Here is a 9,945-nt window from a genome sequence, read left to right as displayed (position 1 = left end):
AAAGACATGTATCGTATGACCTCACTGATATGAGGAATTCTTAATCTCAGGAAACAAACTGAAGGTTGCTGGAGTGGGGGGGTGGGGTGGGAGGGATGGGGTGACTGGGTGATAGACGCTGGGGAGGGTATGTGCTACGGTGAGCGCTGTGAATTGTGCAAGACTGTTGAATCATAGATCTGTACCTCTGAAACAAATAATGCAATATATCTTAAGAAAAAAAAGAAGATAATAGGAGGGGAAGAATGAAGGGGGGGAAATCGGAGGAGGAGACGAACCATGAGAGACTATGGACTCTGAGAAACAAACTGACGGTTCTAGAGGGGAGGGGGGTGGGAGGATGGGTTAGCCTGGTGGTGGGTATTGAGGAGGGCACATTCTGCATGGAGCACTGGGTTTTATGCACAAACAATGAATCATGGAACACTACATCAAAAACTAATGATGTATGGTGATTAACATAACAATAAAAATTTTTTAAAAGTAAATAAGGCTTCAGAGATAATGGGCACAGCTGTGTGGACAATACAAAATATGACGTAAGAAGACAACCAGTGTCATTTGAAAACATGTACCGAATAACCAGTACAACTGAAAATGCCCATCCCACTGCAGACAGAAAGGTTGTGCTAAGAATTCAGACTTGGCAACAGACAGACTGAGTTCAGGCAGAACCACATAGAGACTAAAGAAATTAATGTTCCTTGGGACAAGAGATCTGCCATTAATCTTTATTTGTATGATTGTTTTCTGGAAAGCTCTTTATTTTCAAAGCTCTTTATTTTCAGCTAATTCTGAGACAAGTAGCAGAAGGCACATACGAAGAAATACTTTTATTACATCACAAAGAGAAGTTCTATATTTCGAAATCATTTTTCAAAATCTTTTTTTTTTTTTCAGGGTATTAGTAAGAAGATCTATTCATGCAGAGCAAAAAAAAAAAAAAAAAAAAAAAATTAAGCAAAGGCCAAGGATGTCAGGCACACGAAGGTATGCATGAGCTGTCTTCACATAGAATTTCACGTTTCTAAGATCAGGTAGACATATCCGTGCACATCTAACCATGTCAAATGGTACAATTCCTCAGTGAACCCGGGTGTACCGAGAGAGGTGGGCTAGCTTCACGCCAAAGCATTTTGTTGAGTTTGGTTTGTGGGCAGACAGTTGAAATACTGCTTCATGGCTTGGGTTTTCTAAAAGAAAGGAAGAATATCAGGGAGAAGATTTCAGGAGAGAAAGCCAGTGTTTACCACGATCTTCACTATTTATCACGCATTAGTGGGAAGTATTCCCTTTTACTCTATAAACCATTGCTCATCATTTCCTTCCAAGTGCAAGGAAAGGAAAGGAAATATTTTTTCGTGGAAAACCAGACCAGGTTTATATCCTTTCTCTGTACTAACACATATCAAACACCGTAAGGAAGTCAGTATCTCCGATTACAGTTTCCCCACTGAAATTTCATGGAGAACGGAGAGGTCGAATTTACAAGTTTAGTCCTGGAGAGGGAAATTTAAATGGTCCACACCTCGACTGGAGGACAGTATTGATTAGCAGCCCTTGGGGAGGGAGAATTCAGTCTCATACTAGAGATTATTTCTCCTGGGGCATTAACTGAGCATCAACTTCAAACACAGGAAATGAGAATTCCTTCCTCATTCCATTCATTGTTCTGCCTGGGTTCTCCACATTCTCCCTAAAGTGAAATCTCTTCAAATAAAATGCCCGGATTCTCCAGGAGTGAAGAGATGGGTTTGCTTTGAACACTGAAGGGCCTGCCCAGTTGAATGCATGACCTCATTGCCCTGTTGCATTTGAAAGGATACTGAATCTCTCCAGGGGTCAGGGGAAGGATTTGAGGGAGGTGTCTGAGTCACTCCTTCACGATCAGGCATTGTGACCTCACAACAGACTACTCTGGACGGATTCCAAAGTAGAGAATCCTTGAAATAGGCAAATGCGCTTGCTGACCACAGCTTGTATTTGCCTTTTTTTCTTTTTTTGCTTCTCTCAGCCTATAAAGCCATCTGGCTACAGGAAGGATGCTCTGAGCTCTGCCACTTCACATTCAATATTTTTTTTAATTACCACACTAAAATTGCATGATTTTAAAAGAACTTTATAAGCACAGTGAATAGAAATGGATTTAAACAGTACTTACGAGTTTTCACTGTTTGGGGCTTTTTGGTATGAGAATAAATAATCAGGCTATTTCCCTTCCCCAACATTCTTCAGATAGAATTTCTAAAAGTAAACATGCTCAATTTCTTTTTTTCAAAAAATGTGTCCCAAACCATTCCTTAGAAATGAGAGTAGGGACACTAAAAAGATTAACAAGTCTTCTCAATAGTAACAACAGAAGAAAACTGTTAAAAATTTTTAAATAAAAGAAATGGGATTATTTCCAAAATGACAACCATTAGGACTTAAAGGGGAGGTCTGCGTGTCCAGAACATGAAAGAAACCACCTGGGAAATTTCAAATGCTGGGCCTGATTCGCTTTGTAATTTAAATAAATGAATAATGAAATTTCCATGATCTGATAATAAGGGGCTACTCTCACCAACTCCAAGATTCCCTAAAAATATATGAATTTTTTTATATTAACTTTTTATGTATAAGCATAAGAATAGCCTTCACCGAACACCTGCTCTGTGCTTCAGAGCCCCTCCCTCCTTCTCTCCTTCCCCAGCCCCGCTGATGTCTGCGGCCCCCAAATCTGCCTTACATGTTTCCGTGGAGGGAAGGAGACCAAATAAATTTTTAGTAAGGAGACTAAAAGAATTGTTCTAACTTAAATTTTAAATGCTTCTAGCACCAGAGCACACGGTAGACCTCACTGCCTAGAGAATAAACTGCTGACACAAATTTGTTCACAAGGTTAAAAAATATTAATAAGAATATAACACTTGCATCAGCATCTGCTAAGTTTCTGGAATAGCCAGATATTTCTGTAGCATTTACTGATCTTGACTTGTTTTCATACATACGGTCTTATCTATACGGTCCACAATATTTGAGCATTTCTTCTAGGTCCCTCAATATCCACTATCATCAGATACTGTCATCACCTCATTAATATATTTACACGGCACTTACCGAACTACTGAGAATTACATAGCTATCTTACATCATCAGAAGTTTAAAATTACAAGGCAGCAAGCATCCTTGTCAAAGAGACCTAAGGTGATTTTCACCGTATTCCACGATGTTTCTACATGAGCATTCTCGTAAATGTAAATGTCTATCAAGTACTTATCGCTCCATCTCTAGCCGCAGTAGTTCTCTTTCAAGAAGAAGAGTCTGCATTGTGAGTGTTCAAGCCTGTCGTTTACTGCCACCATCGTGAACACCGACTGTCACTCCCCTATAACTGTGTGAGTACACGGGGCCGTAAAAGGGTCCATGTACTAGAACGCGGGTAACAGAACACTCCCCGTGCTCTCACTTACCTGCAGGTCACACAGGAAGAAGAGGAAATAAATAATACAAGACAAACCCCTCCTTGCCCCCAAGGTGCGCTTTTTCCTATAAGTCATATAAACCATGGTCTTCCACACCCTCGCACGCTGGACACGGGTCCAACAGAGCTCAGCAGCCCTGCGGCTCCAGAGCAGGGCAGCCTGGACCGTGCGAAGACAGTCAAACGGGCCTGAACTGGGTCCCCTTCTCCCGTCACCCGTGAGAGGTGGTACGCAATGCTGTCATACACAAGGTTTCCACCCCAGGCCTGTGTGGTTACCTGGAAATGTTGAAGAAATAAAGCATGAAAAGGCCTAAGACTCTTCTCCTCCTTCTTCTTCTCCTGCCTCTTCTTCTCCTTTCTCAGCTTCCTCTTCCTCTGCGTCCCCTTCTGCTCCCTCCTCAGTTATCTCTTCCATCTTATGTTAACAAAAATTTCATTATTTGTGAGAAAGGTCACAGATATAGTGAGGAAAGAAATGTAAAATCTCAGGCTAGAGATGAGGGCCTCCCACACTCCCCACCCAACACACACATCCATCACACAAACAATATAATAAACACACACAATAAACACAACACACATCACACACACAATATACACAACACACATCACACACAACACACACACACCCATCACACACACAATACACACAACACACAACACACACACACATCAACACACAATACACAACACTTATCGCACACACAACACACATTCATCACACAAGCAACACACACATCACACACACCCATCACATACACATGCACATCACACACAACACACACATCACACACACAACACACATCACACACAATACACACAACACAGACCACACACACAACATACATCAAACACAGCACATGCACACACATACAGACTGCACAATTTGGAACAGTGCTGCACAGCACTACGTTAATTCTAATGGTATCATGATTTCTCTTAAGCATGTGGTCTTTACTCATGTTAACAGACTATTGTCATCAAATTACTTTTAAATATTCAGAAGGCAGTTAGAAGAATAAAATACGAAAAGAATCTCAATGAATAGAATTTGATCAGAAAGGATGAAGCTTTTAAATGTAGAAGTTGGTTGTATTTTGTTATAGCAATCTAATTTTTTCAAGCCAAAGTCATCAGCAACCTATACATATAACCTGAAATTACTTCCAAATTATAGTACCTCTTACCTTTATATATAAAAATGGGATTTTTAAAAATGGAGACTTGTCTAATAACAAAAAAACTAATTATTGGAAAGATGTAACTTATAGGTAATTTTAAAAATCATAGCATAGAATAGGCTAGAAATAACCTTTAGGTCTCGGAATAGAGATTAATTTGACAAAATGACATTAAAAATAATGAAGCAGATCTATCTTTACTGCCTTCCCCCTCCCCAAAAAAATATACACACATTACATGAATGAAAGTAGATTACAAAAGAGTATTCATCAAGATTTGATGTGTGTGTGTGTGTGTGTGTGTGTGTGTGTGTGTGTAGCTAGCGGCTACCTCTGGGTAATGGGGCTGTAAACTATTTTTGTTTTCTTCTTCTATCTGTATTTTCTAAATTTTTTATGAAGTCATGAACTATTTCTGGGGCACCTGGGTGGCTTGGTCAATTGAGCATCAGATTCTTGGTTTCAGCTCAGGTCATGATCTCAGGGTCGTGAGATCGAGCCCCAAGTATGGCCGTGCTGGGTGTGGAGGCTGCTTAAGAGTCTCTCCCTCTCCTTCTGCCCCTCCCCGCTCATGCTCTCTCTCACTCTAAAAATAAATAAATAACTAAAAATTTTTTAAAAATAAAGATCATGAACTAATTCTTTGTTGTTGTGGTTTTTTTAATTTTATTTATTTATTTGACAGAGAGAGACACAGCGAGAGAGGGAACACAAGCAGGGGGAGTGGGAGAGGGAGAAGCAGGCTCCCGGCTGAGCAGGGAGCCTGATGCAGGGCTCGATCCCAGGACCCCGGGACCATGACCTGAGCTGAAGGCAGACGCTTAACGACTGAGCCACCCAGGTGCCCCTAATTCTTTGTTTTAAAATATTTTATTTATTTATATATTTTAGAGAGCAAGAGAGAGAAAGCAGGTGCATGCACACAAGCAGGAGGAGGAGGAGGGAGAGGGACAAGCAGACTCCACCCTGAGCACAGAGCCCTGTGCAGGGCTCAACCTCACGACCCTGAGAGCACGACCTGAGCAGAAATCAAGAGTCAGATGCTCAACCGACTGAGCCACCCAGGCACCCTGATCATGAACTATATCTAATAGTTGTCGTGTGTATGTGTTGGCCTTTTAAAAAGAAACAAAAGATTTTTAAGGGGAATTTCTTTTGACATTTGGGACCTTCTTTAATGTTGATGACCTTCATCAACAAAGGACTTGATGAGACACTGAGACAACATATTTGGTGATTTTGGGTAAATTATTCTCCCTATCCTTGAGTTCTCATTTTGATTTAGCTCTCTGATTAGCATTTTAAAACGATTAATCAAAAATCTTCATTCACAATATTCCTAAAACTTTTGGTTACAATGAACGTCACTGAGCCTCAGTTAACATGAGGGGCTGGAATAGGAGGGAGAATCTGAGAATGTCCCTTAGGACCTGCCCTCAGAATCCACTAACATTCTCTCAGCTGATACCTCTATACACAGACATGATTCCATCCCTGCGAGGGTGTAAATTTAAGACTCCCCCAATGCCCAGCTAATAAGCCACAGATTCAACAAGCAAGCAGCTGGGCAAGAATCTCAGTCTGCCTCATTTGGACATGTAGCCCCTCCAGTGCATCGGCAGCAATATAAAAATAGCATGCTGCCCTTGCAGGGTTAAATTAATGAAAATTATCATAAAATTCCTTATAATGAAGTCCTTCCCCCAGTGCCGATTAGCAAGCAAAACAAAATTCCTAGGAGAAGGAAAAGATCGTTCTTGGAAGCTCTCACAATTAAACAGGAAGAATTAGAACATTTCAACAAGCAGGAAAAGAATGGGAAAGAAGAGAATTCGTCCGTAAAAAAACTTTTTTTTTTTTTTTTAAAGATTTTATTTATTTGACAGAGAAAGACACAGCGAGAGAGGGGAACACAAGCAGGGGGAGTGGGAGAGGGAGAAGCAGGCTCCCAAGGAGCAGGGAGCCCAATGCAGGACTCGATCCCAGGACCCTGGAATCATGACCTGAGCCGAAGGCAGACGCTTCACGACTGAGCCACCCAGGCGCCCCTCGTCCGTAAAAAATTTAAGCTGAATTACAGACCTCCCTGGGTCTAGGGTCTCTTTCCCCCTCCTATTTCCTGTAACTCATTTCAATCACTGAAAGAAAATTATGGATTTGGGTTTTGTTTGTTTACTAAATATAAGTTCTTAATATAAAATAAACATTATTGTCTTTGAAGTTAGATGGACTTTTTACGATGAGCATCCGAACAGTAGAAGTTTTTGCAACTGGCTTTCCCCCCGCCAACACCTCAGGGTACCTAGAACTTACGTTCTCATGCAGTGGTTCTCGGGCCTCGTGGGGCATCAGAAACACCTGAAGAGCCTGCTAGCCCACAGTTTGCTGGGCTGCACCTCAGAGCTTCTGATTCAGGAGATCTGGGGCCAGGCCTGAAAATTTGCATTTACAGAGGTGCCCAGGTGGGGTTACTGCTGCTGCTTTGGGAACCCCACTTTGAGAACCTCCACTGCATCCCTATGCCCTCCCTTAAATCATGCTGATTAATAACCAGAGCACAGTGAGCACTCACAAGCCGTAGGCTTGGCATTCCCACCCGCCAAGGCCTTAATTTTCCAGGGTGGGTTAGGTTCGTTCCCACACTTGTGCATGCAAGTTAGAGTCATATTGTAATTACATCATTTAAATAAACATTGTGGAAATCAATGAAATAGGAGCATGAAAGGATTTTTTTTTCCTCTGTGAACTTAATGGAATGCTTTGGAAAGACCCAGTACATGCAAGTCACCTTAAAAACTCACCATCAAATGAGGTGTCAAAAAAGCTGGGCTGGCAGGGAGGTCTCACAAAACCTGAGAGATTATGCACCTAGCTTGCTTTGTAAGCGTCTTTAAATTTCTGCTCTGTTTTAAAGAAGTCAAAACTGATTTTCTAGACAGACAAATGAGTTATGCTTATGTTAGAAAGACAACAGGTAACTCTAATCGTTAGACTCTTCTTTAAAAAATAGTCTTTGTCCTGCATCAAAAACACTGGCAGTAAGTATATGTTTATATATTTTAAGTTAGAGTAAAAAAGTTCTAGGCCTCTGTGTGTTTACAATTTAGCACTTGAAGTGACTTCTTCAATTTGTCAAACCGCCTTCAGTTCCAAACACAGGACGTGAGGTCTTCCTTTGTACCTGGGAATGTTGGTTATTATTTAAGCCTAGACTCTATAAACAAACTTATCAGCCAAGCCAATAATACATTACATTACATTACAGAGAATAAATCTTATTTCCTTAAATTGCATCTTTAATAGCTTTAATACTGTTTTCTAGTTGGGTTTTATTTTGTTTTGTTTTTCTTTTGTTGTTGTTGTTGGTTTTAAGTGGGCTTCACACCCAGCGTGGGGCTTGAACTCACGATCCTGAGATCAAGACCTGAGCTGAGATCAAGAGTCAGAGGCTTAACTGAGCCACCCAGGAGCCCCTCTAGTTTTTCTTTTAATGCGTTAACTGTGCTTTTAAATCTTATATCCTCAGTACTCTTCATTTTTGAATACTTCTTTTGTACAATTCTTAATCTTCTATCTCTGTGACACTTGATTCTCTTATATTTAAGTTCTTCTTATTCTACCTTTTTTCATAGAAGACATTTCTTTTTTAAATTCTTTATCTTATGGAATGCATATGTTTCCTTTACATCCTTAATTTTAATTCTTTTCATAATCCTCTTCTTTCTTGTCAGCGGGTGCTTCCTCTTGCGGGCTTAGGAGGGTGGCAGGGAGGAAGGCTATGCCCCAACAGGCAATCAGAGGCTCTTGCTATGTGAGCTCTCATCCCCTTCAATCCTGGCCTCCTAAAAGGAAGACAGACTTTCGACCTCAGCTCTTTCAGACAACTGAAGGCATGCCGGACCAAGCCCTGTAGGGCCTCATTCCCTGGCCATGGGAGGCAGGCTCCTGGGGGGCTCTACTGCACACCAGTGGATGAGAACCACAGTTCTAATGTAACCTCCCAGTGGAGGGCAGGTTAGAAATTCTTCCCAAGTCGGTCACACTCTCCCTGGATAGGTTCCCACTAGAGCCACGTTATGGCTTCCTAATGTCACATATCTTCCAGACACTTCATGATGAGCTGCATGTGTAAACTTTGATACACAGCTGTAGTGCAACGTCTAAAATTGACTCGATATTACATGCTATCTTGACATCTGGTAAAATCTGGAAGGCCGGAAATGGCCTAAGCACTGGCCAAAGCTCCCACAGATTAGGTCTCCTACCCAAGCAGCCCGCTTTACCAAGGACCCAGGCACACTGCCTCCCTGTCCCCTGGAATTATCCCAACAAGCCAATCACATCCTCCATGTGAACCAGGGCACACCCCGCCCTCTTGATACCACAAAGCCTGCCTCCCACCCCCCGACTGCTCACACTGTCCCGAGTGCACCCCCTGTGTCCCTGCACTGTGCTGATGTCCTCATCCCTGGGCTTTGAGAATATGTCATAAACTGCCGTCAGTCACATCTGCCCGGTGTCAGGGGCTGTGTGTCGGCCATCCCCACAAATACAAGAAGGCAATCCTTCCCTCACCAACCAGGTGAATAAGAGGCAATCGAAACACCACCGCTAAGCACCACGCAAACTGCATTAACTGTGCACACTGTGCAGGACGGGGGAGGGGAAGAACGGAAGCACCACGTGGTCCAGCCCCGCCCGACTCCGCAGACAACACCTTCACCACGGGAGGCTCCGGGAAGGGCACTGCCACGCCCTATTTCTCCATCCACCTCTCTCTGATAAATTTACCTCTGACTTGCTATAGTTCCCTTCTCAGCAGGCTAAAAGAGGATTTTCTGGGATGTAGGCTGCATCAGCTTCTTCGTGTCATGAAGAACAAGGAGAAGGTGGCTGTAGCTACAATTCTCTGACCTAAAAGATGATTCTATTAAGCACCAGGGTTGAATATGCTACTGTACCTCGTCTGTCGCTGTCTCTCCTGCTTCTTCCGTAGGTCCATAAATAGAAATTTTAAAAAAACATATGAATTCACGTAAGTTTTTTTTGTTGTTTTTTTTTTTAGATTTTTTAATTTATTTATTTGAGAGAGAGAGAATGAGAGACAGAGAGCACAAGAGGGAAGAGGGCAGAGGGAGAAGCAGACCCCCTGCTGAGCAGGGAGCCCGATGCAGGACTCGATCCCGGGACTCCAGGATCATGACCTGAGCCGAAGGCAGTCGCTTAACCAACTGAGCCACCCAGGCGCCCCGAATTCACGTAAGTTTTAAGTTGAATCTAAAAATTAAGCAAAGAAGG

At 42.2% G+C, this 9,945-nt stretch overlaps 1 non-coding gene across 1 annotated transcript; it reads right to left on the bottom strand.

Moving 5' to 3' along the window:
• Positions 1–717: 717 nt before the first annotated feature.
• Positions 718–9,685, bottom strand: LOC102745664 (uncharacterized). The gene is made up of 2 exons (XR_014142571.1): positions 3,743–9,685; positions 718–1,193 (listed from the first exon to the last, which is right to left on the bottom strand). It is a non-coding gene; the product is annotated as an uncharacterized LOC102745664 (transcript).
• Positions 9,686–9,945: the final 260 nt, after the last annotated feature.

This window comes from Leptonychotes weddellii, unplaced genomic scaffold (genome assembly GCF_054177405.1).
Source record: "Leptonychotes weddellii isolate Sample4059 unplaced genomic scaffold, ASM5417740v2 HiC_scaffold_6742, whole genome shotgun sequence".
Lineage (NCBI taxonomy): Eukaryota > Metazoa > Chordata > Mammalia > Carnivora > Phocidae > Leptonychotes > Leptonychotes weddellii.
Note: the sequence above shows the minus strand (reverse complement) of the source record. Positions and strands in the feature narration are given on the sequence as shown.